This window comes from Muntiacus reevesi, chromosome 6, assembly GCF_963930625.1.
Source record: "Muntiacus reevesi chromosome 6, mMunRee1.1, whole genome shotgun sequence".
Classification (NCBI taxonomy): Eukaryota; Metazoa; Chordata; class Mammalia; order Artiodactyla; family Cervidae; genus Muntiacus; species Muntiacus reevesi.
The window spans coordinates 1,594,842-1,616,931 of NC_089254.1; the positions used below are offsets into that span (position 1 = coordinate 1,594,842).

At 37.3% G+C, this 22,090-nt stretch overlaps 1 pseudogene; it reads left to right on the forward strand.

Annotated features, from left to right (window-relative positions):
* Nucleotides 1–21,748, forward strand: part of LOC136171071 (death effector domain-containing protein pseudogene) — a 124,862-nt pseudogene extending 103,114 nt beyond the window's left edge.
* Nucleotides 21,749–22,090: the final 342 nt, after the last annotated feature.

Here is a 22,090-nt window from a genome sequence, read left to right on the forward strand (position 1 = left end):
GGCCTGTAAAATGCTTGCTCCCTAGCCAAACTGCTAGATAAATTTGAAAGGAATCTACATTTCCCATCTTCCTGGTTGGCATGTTCTTGACTAATAAACCTTTCTCTGAACCAAATGCCAATGTTTTGGATGTTGACCTCAAATTGCATCGGGTACACAAATTTGGGTTTAACAACACAACCTCCATCCTCAGCTCTTGGATATTCTCTCCAGGAAAACATGAGGATTTATTACAAGGGAAAATGAAACATTGAGACTTGTAATCTTATATCAGTGGCTTTCTGCCTGGAAGGACTTCTTTACTTACAGGATACTGATTAATTCCGAGGAGAGAATTTGAGAGGTGTATTTGAATCTTGATGGGAAATGCACTGTGAATTTTGCCAACGCTAGTTGGAGATTTCACCCATAAGGAGGGTAGTCACTGATTCAATAGGAGCAAATGATTAGTTCTTCAGAATCTGCTCTAGTACTGTCAGAGGTAGATTAAATGAATGATGTGATGGGATCATTTAATTCAGGTGGTCTACTTTGATGACTGCTATCAAGTTCTAGAATAATCTCTCTTTTAGGAGAAGAAATTCCAGAATGATACTTTCTTATGTAGTTTCAACCTAATGGATGTGTAGAGGCTGACAGACTAAGGAGAAAATGGTAGGTATCTCTCAAAAGTTCTAAACAAAAGATAAAGTGTTCAAAGACAGGAACCTCTTGAGGTTCATTCAAGATCCCCTCTATTTCAGCTATTTTAGTCCTCTGACACAGGGACTGCTTTACAATAGCAATCCTCTGGTGTCAACTGGGACTGGAAGAGGTTCATCCCCCATATGAAGAAGTGATTCTCTAAAGCAAATAAGAGGGAGGTTTGGGAAGAGCCTAGTCCATGGAACCCTGTCTTTAAGAATTAGGAAGACTTTGAAAGGTTACTGCCTGAAGATCTTACATTTAAAACAATATATTTTCCAATGTCCAGTCTCTTCGCAAAAATAGCAAAAAATTAAAAGGGTTTTAGTTTTGTTTAGGAGTCTTCATTTGCTACAGGTGATAATTAAGAATTTTGGTGTTCTTTCTTTGAGGTGACTCATCTAGAGTGAGAGGAGCTGGTTTGCCAGTAACCAAGTCCGGAGTGGACATAGTTTCCTTTTTCATCCTGTCTCTGTTTTATCTGGGTGAAAAGGCCCTGGTTCAGCCCACTAATAAGCAGAGAGTTAGAAGATTTTCAGGTGCAATCACCATCTGAGGAAAGACCAGAATTTTCTTTAAAAATAATATGAAACTGAGTATAATATTCATGAACAGGTTCATCAGAATTTTCTGCACAAGACTAAATTTTCTTTGAATCAACAGGTTTCAGAAAAGCCCTAGGAACTGCTTGTTTGTTATCTAGCAATTGCCCAAGTATGGTCATATGAGCTAGTGGGCTGGTCTCCTGGTTGTAATTCTAGAGACCTTTCTGAATTTTCCCAGCTAGTGGTTTTCACCTGGTCCTGCACCTTGTCCTTGCCTACAAGCATGTGAATCAGATGATATAAGTTAGAGAAACCAATTGGTAAACTTGAAGGACTACACAAAATTCATCAGCAAATCTTTGAGGATTTTTAATTATTTCTGAAAAAGTCTTGACTTTGGCTCAAAGTTTACCATTAGTCCAGAAAATATAAGAAATTAAATATTTAGCCTCTGGAAGCTAAAAAAACTGACTTTTAAAAGTACAAGTTCTGAGAGGTTCAGAGGAAAAAAAGGTGGAGAATTTTAGGGAGAAAAGGAAAGTTCAGTGAAAGAATTATTATGGAGTAACCGAGAGTATGGGGGGAATGTGAAAGGGAAGAAGAAAGGTCAAGAAGAGGAGGACTCTACCAGTGAAAAACTGGGGCGAGAAGGAAGATGACACCAGAGCCAAAAGCAGAGGGAAGAAGAGCCTGAGATTTCAGATGACTTCTTTTCTTTCTTTAACCATTTCTTTGCTCATGTTTAGCTTAAAATCATATATGGGAGAAGGGCAATTTTAAGAACCTGGTAATATTTGGAAGCTTCAAAATACAGTCAAAAAGAGTGTTTCCTTCTGTTTTGGAAATTTAGAGCTATGGTTGTACATTGAGTTTAAAGAAAAGTAAGTTTGAGGAATTAAAGAATTTCCTGTAATGACTACTGATGTTCTAAATTGTCTTTGGTTAGTTTGGTTCATTTAGTTAGAAATGGTATAAGATAAGCCTAGTTTTCAAACCTAACATTGACCAGGATCCCTATGTGAGGGGATCTTCAAAATTTTTGGGTAACTGGGATCCTAATTCTCAGAGGTCTTTCCCTTCAGTTAAAGAATAATTTTCAAAGAACCTGTACAACTCAAAAGGGTTACAGCTTAAACAGTTCAAACTGCCGGCAGATGTAACATCATTTCAGTTCAGTTCAATTGCTCAGTTGTGTCCGACTCTTTGTTACCCCATGAATCACAGCACGCCAGGCCTCCCTGTCCATCACAAACTCCCAGAATTTACTCAAACTCATGCTCATTGAGTTGGTGATACCATCCAGCCATCTCATTCTCTGTCATGCCCTTCTCCTCCTGCCCCTAATCCCTCCCAGCATCAGGGTCTTTTCCAACGAGTCACTCTTTGCATGAGGTGGCCAAAGTATTGGAGTTTCAGCTTCAGCATCAGTCCTTCTAATGAACACCCAGGAGGTATCTCCTTCAGGATAGACTGGTTGGCTCTCCTTGCAGTCCAAGGAACTCTCAAGAGTCTTCTCCAAGACCACAGTTCAAAAGTATCAGTTTATTGGCGCTCAGATTTCTTCACAGTCCAACTCTCACATCCATACATGATCACTGGAAAAACCATAGCCTTGACCAGATGGACCTTTGTTGGCAAAGTAATGTCTCTGCTTTTTAATATGCTATCTAGGTTAGTCATAACTTTCCTTCCAATGAGTAAGTGTCTTTTAATTTCATGACTGCAGTCTCCATCTACAGTGATTTTGGAGCCCAAAAAAATGAAGTCTGACACTGTTTCCACTGTCTCCCCATCTATTTCCCATGAGGTGATGGGACCAGATGCCATGATCTTACTTTTCTGAATGTTGAGCTTTAAGCCAAATTTTTCACTCTCCTGTTTCACTTTCTTTTTTTTTTTTAGTATGCTACTTTATTTATTTTTTATTTATTTTTATTTTATTTTATTTTATTTTATTATTTGGAGGCCAATCACTTCACAACATTTCAGTGGGTTTTGTCATACATTAACACGAATCAGCCATAGAGTTACACGTATTCCCCATCCCGATCACCCCTCCCACACCCCCTCCACCCGACTCCTCTGTTTCAGTTTCATCAAGAGGCTTTTTAGTTCCTCTTCACTCTCTGCCATAAGGGTAGTGTCATCTGCATATCTGAGGTTATTGATATTACTCTTGGCAATCTTGATTCCAGCTTGTGCTTCTTCCAGCCCAACATTTCTCATGATGTACTCTGCATATAAGTTAAATAAGCAGGGTGACAATATACAGCCTTGACGTACTCCTTTTCCTATTTGGAACCAGTCTGTTGTTCCATGTCCAGTTCTAACTGTTGCTTCCTGACCTGCATACAGGTTTCTCAAGAGGCAGGTCAGGTGGTCTGGTATTCCCATCTCCTTTAGAATTTTCCAGAATTTATTGTGATCCACAGAGTTGAAGGCTTTGTTATAGTCAATAAAGCAGAAATAGATGTTTTTCTGGAACTCCCTTGCTTTTTTAGAGATCCAGCAGATATTGGCAATTTGATCTCTGGTTCCTCTACCTTTTATAAAACCAGCTTGAACATCTGGAAGTTCACGGTTCATGTATTGCTGAAGCCTGACTTGGAGAATTTTGAGCATTACCTTACTAGTATGTGAGCTGTGTGCAATTGTGTGGTAGTTTGAACATTCTTTGGATCGCCTTTCTTATGGATCAGAATGAAAACTGACATTTTCCAGTCCTGTGGCCACTGCTGAGTTTTCCAAATTGGCTGGCATAATGAGTGCAACACTTTCACAGCATCATCTTTCAGGATTTGAAATAGCTCAACTGGAATTCCATCACATCCAGTAGCTTTGTTCGTAGTGATGCTTTCTAAGGCCCACCTGACTTCACATTCCAGGATGTCTGGCTCTAGGTGAGTGATCACACCATCGTGATTATCTGGGTCATGAAGATCTTTTTTGTACAGTTCTTCTGTGTATTCTTGCCACCTCTTCTTAATATCTTCTCCTTCTGTTAGGTCCATACCATTTCTGTCCTTTATCGAACCCAGCTTTGCAGGAAATATTCCCTTGGTATCTCTAATTTTCTTAAAGAGATCTCTAGTCTTTCCCATTCTGTTGTTTTCCTCTATTTCTTTGCTCTGATTGCTGAGGAATGCTTTCTTATCTCTCCTGGCTATTTTTTGGAACTCTGCATTCAAATGGGAATATCTTTCCTTTTCTCCATTGCTTTTTGCTTCTCTTCATTTCACAGCTATTTGTAAGGCCTCCTCAGACAACCATTTTGCCTTTTTGCATTTCTTTTCCATGGGGGTGGTCTTGATCCCTGTCTCCTGTACAATGTTACAAACCTCTGTGCATAGTTCATTAGGCTCTCTGTCTATCAGATCTAGTCCCTTAAATCTATTTCTCACTTCCACTGTATAGTCATAAGGAATTTGATTTAGGTCATACTGGATATCAGTCAGTTCTAAAAGAAAGTCTTGTCCTGAAGGAGTCAGTCCAAAACCTTAATTGCAGAGCCCTGAAGAAACAGTCCCTGTTTCCAAACGAACAGGCAGATTTTAGCCAGTTCCAGTTGCAATAGCCTCGTTTCAGAGGAGTCAGGATGAAGTGTCAAATGAGTACTCACATACAGAACAAGGTCTGCAGCCAGAAAGGATAAAGCTTTAAATGAATCCCACCTAATGCCAAGAGTTTAAAAATGAGCATATGGCAGGAACTGGGATTCAAGAGTAAGACTAAGCCTCAAACTCCAGGGCCCCAATAAAAGCAGGGACCCCAGTGTGGCTACTTTACCTGTTGCCTCACCAGTCTGTTTTCAGTGATCTTTTCTGGTCCCCACATGGGTCATCAACATAGATGACCTATAGAACTAGAGTGTTAGTTTTTTTTTTTTTTTTCCTCCAGCAAAAATTAGTCTATTCAGGATCAACAAATAATTGTAATTTACAGTCAGCCACTGTGGTGAGTCACATACAAGCTCCTCTGTACCAAGGAGAGGAGGAGTCCCTTAAAAAGAGTAGAGGAAGGTAGAATGTCTATGGTAGAGACCGTTGGAGGAATAGAAAGTTCCAAGTATCGAGCCTTTTCATTGACTGGGCTATGACCATCTCTCTTTGACTGAGCTCTTGTCAGACCAGAAAGGGAGTTTCTCTTCTTCTTGGGCTTGGTCTTCATAGTAGGACTTGAGAGTTCTTCATAATAATCCCCTGTCATTGTTTTAATTGCTTCTGTTTATTAATTTTTAAGGCTTCCCTGGTGGTTCAGTTGGTAATGAGTCTGTCTGCAATGTGGGAGACCTGGGTTCGATGCCTGGGTTGGGAAGATCCCCTGGAGAAGGAAATGACAACCCACTCCAGTATTCTTGCCTGGAGAATCCCATGGACAGAGGAGCCTTGTGGGCTACAATCCATGGAGTTGCAAAAGATTTCTTCTTCTTGGGCTTGGTCTTCATAGTAGAACGTGAGAGCTCTCAATACTGATCACCTGACTATTCTAATTGCATCTGTTTATTAATTTTTAAAATTATTTTCAAGAATCAAACATTCTGATAATTCTCTGCTTTAGGTACATTATACTACTTATTTTATCTGAACACTTGGATTTTTTTTTTTTTTTTTTCTTCTTCCATCTTCTTTGATTCTATTCTTCTTCTTAGATATCTTCCTCATACTTTTCTTTCTGGAAAATCTCATTTATGCAGAGGTTCCATTCCAGAATAAATTATCCTCTCTATATAAGTTGATAGTAATTTGTAGTCTATATTTTAAAAAATCTAATGATAATTTTTATGATTTTCTTTTCTACTAAGTACAAGTTCTAGAATGCAAAACATTTACTTTAAATATCTTCATATATATCTGTCAGGAAGCATTTAACAAGAGGCTTCCTGTGTGCTCTTTTGGATCTATCAGGAACTCACTGGCCCTTATTAATTCCTTCAGGAATTAAGAGGAGAGGCACACCTTTCCCAGGTCTGAGGAATACAGGCATTTCTCATTACGGTGATAAGTACCCTCTTCCTTTTTATGAGCCATATGGTAAAAGGCGATTGTTTGCAACTCTCTCTTTGATAGGGATCATCTTATGTTTTGTAAGTCTGGAATTTTAATCTTTATCTTTGCTTAGAATAACCACCTTGTAAGACAGTATATATGCCCACGCCATGTGATTAAAACATTTTTGCTCCATCAAAGCTTTGGTCCCCGTGTTTGTCTGTCTGCCTTCCTCCCTCCCTTCCTTTCTATTCTCTCCTTCTTTCTCTCTCTATTTCTGGCTAATTCCTTGGAGTGCGGAGGCCCGCTGAGCTCACTTTCTTGCCCAGGCTTCTAAGACCCTCTCGAGAAGGCGCACTTTGCCTTCACCCACTTGAGAGGGCTCCTAGTGCCTACGTGCAGCAGCGCGAGCCCTAAGAACAGGACTCTATTGGCTTTCCGCATAAACCAGGGTATATCAGCCTCTCTCTCTCTCTTACTCTCCAGACCACCAGGTTCCGGTCCATTAAAGGACCAACAAGCGCTATCAGCTTCTTTCTCTCTCTTACTTTCTTATCATCAACTCCAGACTACCAGGTTCCGGTCCATTAAAGGACCAACATATATCAACATTCTAAGATATATTAGATGCTCAAACATTAATAGAGCATATTTATCTTGATTAAAAGAAACACATCAAATATATGTAAAAGTATTAAATTAGAAAAATATCATTAACTATATAGTAAATGAATTTGTTAAACATTTAATATGGCATATCTTGAAATTAAAAAAAAAAATGATGGAGAATATTCACCACTAATTAGAAGCATAGCTCATTAGGAAGCTGAGTCGCAGAATATTATCATGCTAGAATCTTATGCACCAAAGCAGTTTGGCAAGAGATATGAAGCCAGCGGAACTGCTGGAACATTCCTGGACTAGCTGGTTACTATGGAAATAAAAGCAAACGTGAACAGGATGTTAAGGGGGGAAAATCAGCAGGAATTACTTGTAGCTTAAGTTTTAGGCAAAGACATTAGATAAAAACCGCCATAACAAGTAAGTATGGCTTACAAAGGCTTATAATGAACTCTCCTATAAATGTTCCTATTTAGTATCTTAACACTCATTAAATACTTATCTTTAATGCAGCTATCTGACTAGTCAGTCAGAACATTAATGCACATATAACAAAAAGTGAGATTTTTTTGAGTTTCAATCAAATATTTATCTTAATATGAAAAACATGTACAAAGTGCTGTAATTATTTAAATATAATCATTAAACACATACTAAATTATTTTTACCCATTTGCTTTTTCATAAGAAAAGTTTTCATTTTACTTAACTCATGCAAATTATAACTCAAGGAAAGCTTTTAAAAAATTCAGCCACAAAATACCTGTTATGCACTTTTAAAGCATTTTATTTCTATCAGGTAATTGGATGCCAACATAAGAGTGCTAGACTATAACATTTGAAAAATAAGGTCTATAGAAACTGTTTTAAAAGAGATGAAATGTAAATGACAAAGACTAATTTACTGTATTATTAACTGTATCACAGGATGATACAAAATGTATGTAGTTTTTTCTGAAAGGTTATTACTTTGCTGAAATGCTTTACAGATTTCATCAATTCCTTATTTTGGTTTGAGTGAGAAGATACTATGTGAGCATACTATTATCACAATTAACTAAATAATTTTGGAAGTTGTTAAAATGTATTTTTATTGAATTTTTAATTTGCTTTGGAATAATACCTTAATACAACAAAAAATTATGACCAGGTATTCATGATTGTAATCTAGTTTAACTTAAATTTTATTTACAGCTGAGTTCAAATTATTGTGCAGCATAGCTTCAACATTATTTTCTATTCTTACTGCAGTAATGCTGACTTTGGATTTGGAATAGTGTGCAACTGACTGTCACAGCTCAGTCTCTATCTGTCTCTTAAAGCTAGCCCCTATCCTCCCTCCAAAAAAAGAAAAAAAAATATATATTAAAAATGTGTTCAAGTGTGTAACGAAATAATAAAACACTGCCAATTAAAATTATAAATTAACTTGCTCTGAGAATCCACAACCTATATGGCTATGAGAATAAAGATTAGGATTATAATAAAAAAAGAATTACGTCTTGGTCTTGCTCCCTTAACAATTTATTCTTCATAGTATCCCCTAGGACACGTGGTCTCTGCCAGTCAAGTCAACAATAACTCTCTCTTCAGCATAAATGTGACATTTAGCCCAGTGGACTGCCTCACACAGAAACCATAAGTCTGAAAGTTGGTAGATTGAGGATTAGTGAAGAGTCACATCTTGACAAATACCTATCAAGGAGACAGAAGAAAAATTAAAAAAAAAAAAAAAAATGAAGTGCATTTTCAGTTTTATTATATGTGTGTCAATGTTTGGGTGTGTCAGAGAACCAAGAATAAGCTAAGTCTTACTGTGTGAGGACTTGTCACATAATGAGATTGAAGTGTGTGTTTAGACCCAACTGCTTCCTAGCTTGGGATTTAAGAAGAAGATTCTAACAACAACACAAAAGCCAAAGGTAGAACCCAGTAAAAAGCAATCCTTAGATTTTACAACAAACACGAAATATGCAGACATATTTATTATAGACTGAATAAATGAAAGGGAAATATAAATATTTAAAAATAAACAAGATGTTTTCTAAAACACAAGAGAAATTCAACCCTACTTCTGAAAAGTCAGAGGAAAGACTTAGTTCTGAATGTTTCCTAGAAAAATGAAAATGAAATTTATAGAGCCCCAGGACAACAGGAAACAGGAGAAACAAGACAGAACTTCTGTGAAAGCAGAACTAAGAGACAAGGTTAAAAAAGAATTATATGACCTAAAAAAAAAAGAAAAAAAAAAAAAAGTCAAGGAAGTGTAATAGCAAACCTAAAATTCTTATTTGAAATAGAATAAAAATGTCTGTTGGAGAGTATGGAAAATAATAAACACAATCAAGAAAAGTCTCTAGGATTTTCTCCCAGCATGAAGATGGAAAGGCAAAAATCATTTGAAAAATTATAGATGTTGACACTGTTGAATGTCATCTGAGCCTGTGCTCTTGGACAACAAAGATGGTTAAGAAGCCCTGTCCCTGTGTTTTGGGAAATGGCTCACTGCATTTCCCTATCACTTAGCTAAGACTCCCTTGTTTATCTCAGTCAAGACCAGACACAGATACTGCACACTCCCATCCTTCTGCTAGTAAATGAATTGAATTGCTTGTCTCCATCAACATAGACAAAATGCCTGCAAATCAGACCCTACCAGACTTTAGCAGGGGGTCATCCTTCCCCAGGTCTCAGCAATAGAAACTGCAGCCACCTCTGCCTGAAGACTCCTCTCAAAATTAACTGGACTCAGGGGAAGAAATTCTCCCATCAATTTGCTTATCACACTGCTCAGACCACCCCCTCACCATGTTCCCTTCAGTCTTATCTATTTCTTTCTGCACAAGAAAGCCCTTCCCCTTGTCTCTTCCCCTAATGCAATATAATCTTTCCCTTCATATAGTAAGTCCCTCTTCTTATTGCAAGTCTTCTTGAATAAAGTTTCTCTTTACCCAAACTCAGGTTTGTTTTTAAAAAAAGTAAGAAAAAGCAGAGAAAATCCAACCTAAGAATTAGATACTCATAAGATGAGTGTAAAATAAGATATGATATAAAAGTAAAACGAAAAGAAGAAGAAGCTGACTTTATAGGTCTACCTACAAGACTTGGGATCTGCTTCTTTTCTAAACTGGGAAAATGAATTAAAAAGAAAAATCATAAAAACACTAGAAGAATATGTGAGCATCACTCTTTATATCTATTCTGTTAGTATAGTCTCTGAAGCATCTCATTGCCCTATTGACTTGACATATAATGTAAGCACTGACTGATTAAAAAAAAAAAAAAAAAAAAAAGAATGTTCTAGCACCAGTTACTTTCATGGACTCAACTCATGTAACCAACTACTTGCTTGATTTCTTCATTTAATATTGATGAAACACCTCCAACTTAGCAAATTCAGAGCAGAATTATTTATTTTTGCAGTTCTTTCCCATTATTCCAGTAGGATTTCCAACTGGAGGATGTGGGCCATGTTCTTCATAATTGTTGGAGCAAAATATTCCAGCAGTGACTTTCATTTTTATTTTGTAACTCATTTCATTAGCAAATTTTGTCATGTTCATATTTAAGGCTTATCCCTGTCAGAATACTCACCTCTGCCCCTGGGGCCTGAGACAAAATCACCAGGTGTCTCACCTGAAATAACCTAGTGACCTTCTTTCTGGTTCCCTGCTTCTTCATAAGCCCCTTGACCTACCTTTTTATCTATATAACAAATAGAATGATTTTTGAAATTTCACATCAGATCATATAACTCCTTTCTTCAAAACCCTTTGATTATTCCTCTTTGCTCTCAGGACTAATTCTAAAGCCCTTGTCAACCTTGGCACAGAACCATCCCCTCTCACCCAAGCTCTCTGCAAAAGCAGACTCCTTCTTATCCTGAAATTTACCTGGCTTATTCTTGCCTCAAAGTCTTCTATAGTTGCTATTTTGACATTTCATAAATACCATATACAGTTTTAAATTCCTGATGCACCATGTTGAGAATCTTGTATATTTCATATTTAGTAGTTAACTGAAAGCAACATAAATAAATTGAGCATTCTTATTTTTAAGATTTGTAATGCTTTATCAATTAATGGATTGTTTTTAATAGATAATGACATATTAACCAATTTTTTTTCTTCAACAAAGTATACTATTGTTAGATAATTAGAATAGGAGAAAGGAGTCCAAAATGGCGGTGGCTAAAAGACAAAGAAAGGGAAAAGCCCATGAAAATAGATCAAAAGAAAATCTGCAGAGCGGAGTGAAAAAACTTTAGGTGAAGCAAACATGCCCCCTACTTGGCTAACCCAACTTGCGAAGGGTAAGCTCAGTGGGAAGGAGACAAAATGCATATAAAGAGGAAGCCAAAACAGATTGAGGCCTCTCCTTTGGGGTCGGCCCGCCCTCAAATCTCCAGGGTATACTCTCCTTTGTTTGCGAATAAAACTCTGAGCTGTAACTGATCTGTAACACTGGTCTGCCATTTCAAATCTTTGCTGTGGCAAGACAGAAACAAGGATATTACATACTCTCCTGACACTATGGTAAAAAAAAAAAAAAAATTGAGTCTTTCAGGAGAATTACAGTTGTCCATTTATAAAGAAGTGGTAAAGTAAGCTCCGTTAAAAAAAAAAAAAAGGAAATCAAATTATAATTTCTAAATGAATTGCAGTCCACCCTTTCTAGTGTCATCAAAAAATATAAAATACATATTTGGATGGGAACAGCATGAAAGATCTGTCTTCTAGGAGCAGGTAGCTTTGTTATGGGATAGAACCCATCACACAGCAATAATTCAATTCAAAAACCAATAGAAATGATAATTACTGAAAAGTCAAAGACAATTTCCCGCCAAGAACTTCTTTGTAAAGTTGAAAATCAACCAGCTGTATGCTATCCATTGTTGGGGTAGGCAACGTCTAATGCAGCCAAAATGCTTAGGTGCTGTGTCAGAATGCCAGTTCCAAAAGATGAGTCATAGAGTAAAATCCCTGAAGAGAAGGGAAGCAAACTTACAAGGAGGTATAGTCTTTCATATATAATTAAATTATAACATTAAAACTGTTTAAAATAAAAGATAAGGACCTTCCAGTACTTAATTATGCCTTAAATTTATAAACAATTATGAAGGTGTATTAAATCTTTTAAGATATTAATATTACATCATTCAATACAAAATCAAGTCTTCTGAGATAGTCATTATTTTTCATATTCAAAAAAGTTTGCCATGGTTTAAACCATATTTTTAAGTTCACCCAAAGAAATGTCTGCAGAAGAAAATAACACCCTAGTGTTATTTTTCCCTGAGAGGTTAGAGGCATCTTCTCCATTAAAGAAGTTACCTGTCTACATAGATTCTATTTGCAACAAAAAATTAGAAAATAGGATTTTTACAAGTTGTTTGACTCTCATTCTACAAATATAGATGGAATTTTCCACTGTATATACCATGATTTACTTACATTTCATAAATAATTTTTCCCCAAAACGTTATTAAGATTTATTCTGTATTACAATATCAAATTACACAAAGGTGAATATTGAACAAAAATTACTCTTGTAATTTCAACCATGATAGATAACATTTGGGCCTGTAACTATAAATTGTCTTCTTCTAAGCAAGCTGGTTAGGAATGAAAGAAAGAGAAAATAAACCATAGGAAAAAAAAAAATTAGTACCAGGCTTAAAGGCCTGGGATCACTTTTTTTGGCAGATGATATCAGATCTTCAAAGGTCAAAAATACCAGATGATAATGTTAAAGAACTACAAGGGCTTTGGCGAAAATGAATGCCCAGGAGTTTCCCTCATGACTGGTGATCTAGACATAGGGAGGAGTGATTACCATCATTTGTCTGATAACTGGAAACAACAAAATGTTTATAGAAGAAAATGTATATCAGCTGGAAATTTTAATAATTTCCAGCAAAATGTTAATAATTTTATTTCTTCCTACCAATTTATCTTTGAATTAGACTGGATATTTCTCATGCTACAATCTAGAACAAAAATAAACAGTAATTTAATTGACTAATTAAGGTAATTGATCCAACTATGTTATTTATTGTTATTTTATCTGAAAAAATTCACTTGTCATGAGGATAACTGATGGAGAATGAAGTGTTGAGATATTTTACTGCCATTGGTCAATACCGAAGGTCTTTCTTCTCTCAGAGAAAAATGAAACCAAACAAGTAAACAAAAACCAGGGAACGTAGGATTGGGCTACATGGTAATGTGAAAGCTGGGAAAGCAGACTGCCCCCACCATAGCCATCAGTCATGGCCTGGTGCCCATTTTCTATTACCTGTCCCAGCACATATCCCTCCTACTACTTCAGCAGGTCCAGCCTTGTGAAAGGATTGCCTCCAGAGCACTAAGTTATTCTCACTGGTTTCCTTTCTCCTAAGAGCTGATCAGAAAGCATGGAAAGAGGAGAGCTACTCATTACTCAACCCCAAGATCACCTGATATGTAAGGACAGATTGTTTTGTATAGTATTAAAAATGAACTTCCCTTTGGCCTGCATGTTGATTGAAAATGATCAATATACAATCTAAACTTGTATGACTTCTGTATTTCTTCTTCCAAGAGGTGTGAACAATGTGAGGAAATTTCTGAACCTTCAGTTGACAACTATTTTGTCTTTATCATCCCCAGCCAGGTTTTCTCTGATAATCTTAGAGCAAAATTTAAAAATGCTTATACAGTGCCTTCCTATAAATTTTTTAAATAAACAAACAAACAAAAACAGTTTTCTTAGGAAAGTAATGCATATTCAATATAGAAAATGGAAGGGAGGAGAATAAATGGAAACACAATTTCACAAGACAGAGATGAGACCTATAAATATACCTTTAAAAATAGTGGTTGTCTGAAGACACTAAACCTACCCTGTAGATAAAACACTAAGCTGTCTTTCTAGATTCTTAATTTATGTACTTTTTAAAAATGTGGTTAAAATGGCATGTTCTATATTATGTGAATTTATCACAATTAAAAATGAACAAAAAACAAAAACAAACAAACAAACAAAAAACAAACAAAGCTGATAGGAAACCCTTTTTTCACAGTGCCCAAAACATATATTTAATTTAGTCCATCAAGAAATAAATAAGGATATATAAAACTTTGTTCTTGCCACAGCTTTTCTAATTAATTCAAAGATATACAAATAATTTGAACATAAAATGCGATAGCTTTATAATTTGATGCATTTCATTTTCTCCAAACCTGTAACACTTATAGATTGAACATAAAAAGAGAAAACAAAACACATAGTTGTACTTGTGTATAAGAAAATGTTCCAATGATACCATAAACAACGGAGAAATGCCAGTGGGAAGAGAGATGGATGATGTGTCGGCAGCTGGGGTCCGGACTGGGGTTAGTGGCAAGCCTCAGAGTACAGGGCAGAGTACATCCACAGTGTTCAGGAGATCCTGTGGGGACCTGAGTCATCTCTCTGGGATAGGGATCTCATAAATGAGGAAAAAGGGGACATGAAGAACTACTGATAACCCATGACCAGGGACTATTTCTTCAAAGGATGTTTTAGATCAGTGAAAAAGGACCAAAATTATTGAACTAATAAACTAAAATTATTGGTCTAATAAACCACTGTGTTATCAGAGTAGAAGTAAGGCTGATATATAAGAGATTGCAAAGTGCAGTGGCTCATATAAAATGAGTGTTTATTTTGTTGTTTTCTAAGTTTCTACACTGAGCAAAGAGCTTTATTTGCTGGTGTCATTCAGGGTCCAGAATGGCAGGTGTGTGGCTTAAAGCCATGGGCTCAGGGTGGAAGCAATAGTTGTGTTCATTCCCCAGCTAGTGGAGAAAAGGAAAGAAAAGTCTTAAAGTTTTCTTTGCAGTGTCAGGGGAGACGTGTTCCTCTACCCACTTAGGTTCAGAGATTGGATCTGCGTGAATTAAACTGACAGGAAAAAGATAGAGGAAGGAAAGGATTACAGAGTCATTAATATTTTTATATACACGAGAGTTCACAGGAAAAGAAGTGACACTCAAATAAGTAGCTAGACTTGAGTGTTCATATTCTCTAAAAAAAAGAGTTTTGGGCCTCAAGAATGATCAGTTCAATTCTGTTCAGTCTCTCAGTCATATCTGACTCTTTGCAACCCCATGGACTGCAGCATGCCAGGCTTCCCTGTCCATCATCAACTCCTGGAGCCTGTTCCAACTCATATCCATTGACTCAGTGATGCCATCCAATCACATTATCCTCTGCCATCCCCTTCTCCTCATGGCTTCAATCTTATTTATCAAGGTATAATAAATACGAGTTATTTCAGTAAAGTTGGTTTATGCAGCTCTTCATCTCCTGTGATAAGTGTTGTTTCCTCATTCTGGTACAGGAGGTTGGAGAAATGCATGCCACCTTCAGAAAGAGAAATTTATGCCCTGATTTTAGGCAGATAAGAGGCTGAAAGAGAAATATTTCTTTGTCTGTTGATTTTTAATCATCCTTCGTTCAAAATAACCCTTATCCCAAGTGGCATATTTTGGTGTAGTACATCTTGATCTCCCTCAAAGAAATTGACCAGGATGTTTGAACTCACATCCTGTCTTCTCTAATGTATTCATTCACATACTTATCATTAGTTACCAGAAGCATTGTGGAATTTAATATCTAGCTTGACTGCCGTGGACCCAGCTACAAGCTGTCAGGGTAGGTAGACAGGGAATGTTCTATTTCTAAAAATTAGGAGGAGACAGTAGTTCCCACCACAATTGGTTATTCAGGCTACTTGAAGTTCAGTTTCCTCACTCTTTGCAAGGCTCTGGAAGTGGCCTGTAAGAGGAAAGGGGTGGATTGGGTAGTAGACAGTGAGGGAAGAGATCACTCTGTCTGGAAAACTGCTGTCCCTTGCCAAGCTCTAGCAAACACCTCCTAATAGAGTCATGTGAATGACTTGCAAGGTGAATCATATTACCAAGACCTCAAGCTGTAGCGAAATGGGTACAGAAAACCAGCATCCTGGCCGATGTTGAATGTGCTTTTGCTGTTTTGAGCAGCATACCACAGCCAGAGCAATGCAGGTGGGGGAATGGTTTGGAAACATGATTGAATGGAATTCGCTGAGAAAGGAAACTTCTCTGGGGGCCTGAAAGCTAAATATTCTGTGGATGTACTGAGATGAGGCCTGGCACAATTGTATAGAAGAGTCAGCCACTTATTTCAGTAACAGGATCTACTCAGAGCAATTCCTAAAATGTCTCCTTCCCTTTAAGACAAGGAGAACCAACCCAAAGGTAAAGGCTAGGCCCTTCATTCCCCAAGCTATTCTTTCAAAGTTTCCTAAACTTGTAGCTAACAAGCCAAGGGGGAGCAGAGTGGGCCAAGTGCAGAAGCTAGTACATAAAAAGGGAAGATTGACAAAATACTATTCAAAGTAGGGAGAGAAATTTGAGGATTGTTATTTTTGTTATGATCATATTACTCAGAGGATCTTTGTAATATTCTGAAGAATTGAAGGGCACAAGAAAAGAAAGCTTGGCCTAAAAAAGCAACCCACCAATTTGTGCTCCCAAATTGGATCAGCAAAAAGCTGCTTCCTCCTGGAAGGAGGGCATCTCCCTAAATGAACTTGGCAGATGGCACTGGAGTGATCTGGGAAGGGCACTCTTAGAGGAGTCAGCTTCCCTCTGTTCCCCTTCAAAGCACAGACAGGGAAGCTTCTGATGCTGTCTCTGATCTCCTTACCATCCATCACACTTCCTCACTTAAAATTTATGATTGGGTTGGGCCTTGAGCCCTTGAGGACAGGCATGTACTCACTCTTTGCCTCTCTCTATTCACTCTCCTCCAATCTTCCTTCTCAGTACCAACAGAGCCAAGAAGATGTCTACTGCCTCAGTTTTGTTTTCTAACCTCATATGAACTCACCTAGTTGCTAGATATAATTTATAACTCAAAGGTTATCATGGTAAAAGAAGGTAAAGTGATATTTACAAAATCAGTAAAGAAAATAACTATACAATTTTAAAAGAAAATATAGGACAATATTTCATTAATACAGACAAGTTAATGTGTAACTTCTTAAACATGATGCAAAAAGTAAATAAAATGAAAAACTGTTACATTTGGCAACCTTAAAAATTCATGTCTATGCTTCACAAAGGTCCTTCTAATAGACAAAAGCTAAGCAATTGCCTACAAAAAATAAATAGATAGCGGATATGTGTTCAGAAAATAGAACAAATATGAATCCTTAAAAACAGAATCAACTAGAAAGAAGTCTGGGCCTAGATCATCAATAGTCTAATCAAGATAGCAGGAATCCAAATGATTGCTAAGCAGATGTAAAGTTTTCCAAATTAAGAGCAAGTGTGCAAATAAAAATAAACAGTGAAAGATAACTGGTTATAAAAATTAGAATAATTCCAAGATAAGGAGAAACAATGGAAATACTATATGGGTCACATTTAAGGTATATATGATCAATAATTACAATTCTAGTTATGTATCCTACGAACCATGGCATGTGATCATGAAGGGGTATGGATGAGTCTATTCTGAACAACATTATTTGTAACACAGAAAAACTAGAAAAAACTATCACCCATCCATGGGTGAACAGGTAAATATTTTGAGCCATAGTTCTAAAATGCGATTACATATAGCAGTTAAAATAAACTACCTGTGGTAACATGTATCAATCTCAAGGATATAATGATTAGTGAATAATATTGACTAGATGGAACCATCCTAATGAAATAAAAATTAGTAGTACACATTATACACATGTGGGTATATTATATGTAATATAAATCTATGTGTAACATACACAATATTTGTGATATTGAGTAGCATTTGAGGATGTATAAATCTACAATACTACTTTTCTTTGGAGGGAGGGTGCTGTGCACAGGGAATTTCTACCTCTATTGATGATATTTTTATTTATAAAAAAATAAGGCAAAATGTTAAGGCTGATAAACTAGGCAATGAGAATAGAAATAATGATAGTCTCTGTGCTATGAGTACCTCATAATAAAAATACCAATAATAATGACAGTAATAATAATATAACCCACAATAACAACGATTATTCAAGAAAGTTATATCCTGGAACCCCCTCCCCAATCTATAAAACGTGGGTAGCCTCCTTGTCTTGTGTGTCTTCATAGACGCCTCAGCCACACTTAAATGTTCCACCTTCCTCAGCATATACCAAAGATAACTAGTTTGACTCTATAAAAGAAAAGCTGGATATAATAATTTGTATGAATAAAATACCACATATATTCAGTAGCTACACATTTTCAAGCTGAATGTTATAGAAATAATTTTTGTCACTCTTTTGTGTAAACTCAGAACTGAAATACATTTCTATATTTTCAAATTACATGATACTTTAACCTTGAAGCTTGACAATGATTTTAAATTTCAAACATGGATTTTTGTGAAGGCATTAGTTGTGGATTATGAAAACTATATGTTCTGGAGTTTGTTCATTTTCACTAGATGCCAGAGAAGAGTCAAAACATACTTTGTAGAACTGAGAGAACAGATGGAAGCAGGGCAAATCGGGATGTGACTTGAAGCTCTTCAGGTCTTGCAAGTGAGCTTACCAAATGAGGTAATGTGCTCACCGGTCTACAGCCATCCTTCCAGACCTGCTGATGCAGAGAGAAAATGATGCCCTTTATTCAAGGGTGTATCATCACACAGTTTTCTTCCTTGTATATTAAATATCTTTGGGAAACAATGAGTTAAATACTCAGCAGAAAATTATTTTTAAAAAATACTTAAGTTTCTACTGGCTGATAAATGGATAAGGAAGTTGTGGTACATATACACAATGGAATATTACTTAGCTACTAAAAAGGAATACATTTGAGTCAGATCTAATGAGTTGGATAAACCTAGAGCCTAGTATACAGAGTGAAGTGAAGTGAAGTGAAGTGAAGTGAAAGTCACTCAGTCGTGTCAGACTCTTTGTGAGCTCATGGACGATACAGCCCATGGAATTCTCCAGGCCAGAATACTGGATTGGGTAGCCATTCCCTTCTCCAGAGAACCTTCCCAACCCAGGGAACTAACCCAGGTCTCCCACATTGCAGGCAGATTCTTTACCATCTGAACCAGGGAAGCCTAAGAATACTGGAGTGGGTAGCCTATCCCTTCTCCAGCAGATCTTCCCGACTCAGGAATAGAACTGGGGTCTTCTGCATTGCAGATGGATTCTTTACCAGCTGAGATACCAGAGAAGGCCCAATATACAGAGTTAAGTAAGTAAAAAAAAAAGAAAGTCAAATACTGTACATTAATGTGTATACATAGAGTCTAGAAAGATGAGACCAAAGATCTTACATGCAGGACAGCAAAGAAGACACAAACATAAAGAACAGGAGGTTCGGGAGGTTCAAGAGGGAGGGCATATATGTATGCCTATGGCTGACTCATGTTGAGGTTTGACAGAAAGCAACAAAATGTGTAAAGCAATTGTCCTTCAGTTAAAAATAAATAACTTTTATAAAAAAGGAAAAAAAAAAGAAACCATAAAGAACACTTTTGGACTCAGTGGGAGAAGGAGAGGGTAGGATGACTTGAGAGAATAACATTGAAACATATATATAATCACATGTAAAATAGACAACCAATGGGATTTTGATGTATGACACATGGCAACAAAAGCCAGTGCTCTGTGACAACCTGTAGGGATTGGGTGGGCAGGGAGTTATGAGGGGGTATTCAGGATGGGGGGACAGATGATTACCTATGGCCCCAATTCATATTGAAGCATGGCAAAAATCATCACAATATTGTAAAGTGATTTTCCTCCAATTAAAATAGAAAAATATCCAAGTTTCAAAAATCTAAGTAATTGACCAATGTATCATATAATATGTACCTGAACAATACACGTCTGTATTAGGTGATTGTGTTTGGAAAGTACATGGATTCATGTAAATGAGTATATATTTATAAATAGTGTGTGAAACAATTTATAGGCATAACTTTTCAATTTGAACAGAATGGCATTTTTTTTCTTTCCTACTAGAATTAAAGTGGAAACTGTAGTATCACTCTCCACAGTGGTCATCACTGCTAAACCACTAACCTTGACCTTCATTAAGGTCCTCGTTCTGCTGGCAATATTTGTAGCTAATGAAGCACGACATTTTCTTGCTGACATAATAATTTCATAGGTAGTATTACCACCCTAAATGGGAGGACATTAAAACTGACTTCTGGAGGCTTTATTTTTCTTCAAGTGAATCCATTAGCAAGATATTTTAATCCCTTACTGATTCTAGAATTAGGAAGCTTAGTATTTATGTGATAGAATTACACTAAACCACTAATTATCTGTGGCACATTTGAAATTTAAACAATTTCACTTTCCATAATTAATTTTTTTCTCATTTTACTTTCAATAGCTAAATCCACTTGTTAAAATGACATTACAAAGAAATATTTGGGAAAAAAAGCGATTCTAAAGTTTTAGCATTAGATTTAAATAAATAAGCATTATAGTAATTTAATGCTGATATTGTCTGATTTGTTTTTCTTATTTGCTTGAGAAATCCTCTATCTATATTATAAACGAAGACTTTAATTTTCAAAGTGAACTTGAAGTTGTTAAAGACGCATATATGCTTACAGAGTTATTTTGTATTAGCATCAAGTTGAAAAGTAAACTTTAGAAAGTTATACTAAAGTGTTTTCCACCATCATTTATTGTATTTATATGCAAATATGCATTTGATTTATTTAAATTAGGGGGAAATTATGGTTTTACCACCTGTTAATGGAGTGTAGTGTGCACATTTTGGATGGAAAATTGTTCCCAATTTTTGCTTTATGTGTGTACATCTGATTGTTCCTACCATGTGACATTTATATCCAAATTCCAGAGTTCTGAGGACTAACTCCATATTATTATGTAGTCATTCTATTGTGGAGGACAGAAAGACTTATTGTGCAAACTTTCAGTACACAATAAATTTCTAGAAATATTCTCTATCAATTACTAAAGTCCAGAAAACTTGTCATGACATATCCACTTTGTTATTTACCAAACAAACAAACAAAAAACATATTTTAATTTTGTATTTACTTTTGCATTAACTCCGTAAACATATGGGAGTCTTCAATTTAGCAACTTCATATCCACTTCAAAAATTAATGTAATGTTTTATAATATAGGAATATAATTGCCTCTTCACTAAAGAAGGCAAAAAAAAAAAATCCTATCTTTTAATAACTTATTTATGAAGCACTGTGTGTCATTGCCTTTAAATGCATTATTAGCTCATTATGTTCACTTTACAAATGAGGGTTGAACATGGATAAAAACAAAATGAGTGTGAGCCGCACAGGCGGCAAAGTGTTAGATCTGTGAGCATCACCTGTGTTTCCCTGGCTCTGTATCCCTGCTCCTTCCTCTCCATCACATTCAGCTCAAGACTCAGGCCAGTCCTAACCTGGGTAGTCACACACAGCAGATGTCAATATCCTCTCTTCCCAACACAGTTAAGCAGAAAGTGTGGCTCTCAGGGGAACTTCAAAGGCAAGGTAGGGGCTGAAGGAGGGGTGTGTGCCTATCTGAACAGCACTGAAGTAGTAGAGGGGTCCCTGAGGCGCCGGCTCCCCCAACCACTGCCCCTCCCAGGTCTGCAGTGGCCACCGCGGCATCGGCCAGGGCACTTGGGCAGAGCCCCCTCAACTTCGTCCCGCTGGGCCTGCCCAGCGTCTGGCAAGTGGGGCTGCGCGGGCCTGTGAGCGCAGCCAGCCCTGTGGGGAGCCCAGGCGGAGGGGACGCCAGGTCCTGGCTCCCCCAGTCCGCAGCGTGAGCAGCCGGTCATGCCCTCCCCTCGCCCCGCACGCTGCCCCGGCTCACCCGGAGCCAACTGATGTGTGCATGTGTGAATGCCGTCGCTTCGGTTGTGTCTGACTCTGTGTAATCCTGTGGACTGTAGCCCCCTAGGCTCCACCTTCCATGGGATTCTCCAGGCAAGAACACTGGAGTGGTTTGCAGTTTCCTTCTCCAGGGGATCTTCCTGACCCGGGGATCCAACCCAGATCTGCCGCATTGCCTGAAGACTCTTCACTGTCTGGGCCACCAGAGAAGCTCTTCAGTTCAGTTCAGTCGCTCAGTCGTGTCCGACTCTTTGCGACCTGACTCTTCGCTGGTCGCCAGGCCTCCCTGTCCATCACCAACTCCCGCAGTTTACTCAAACCCATGTCCATCGAGTAGGGGATGCTATCCAGCCATCTCATCCTCTGTCGTCTGTTG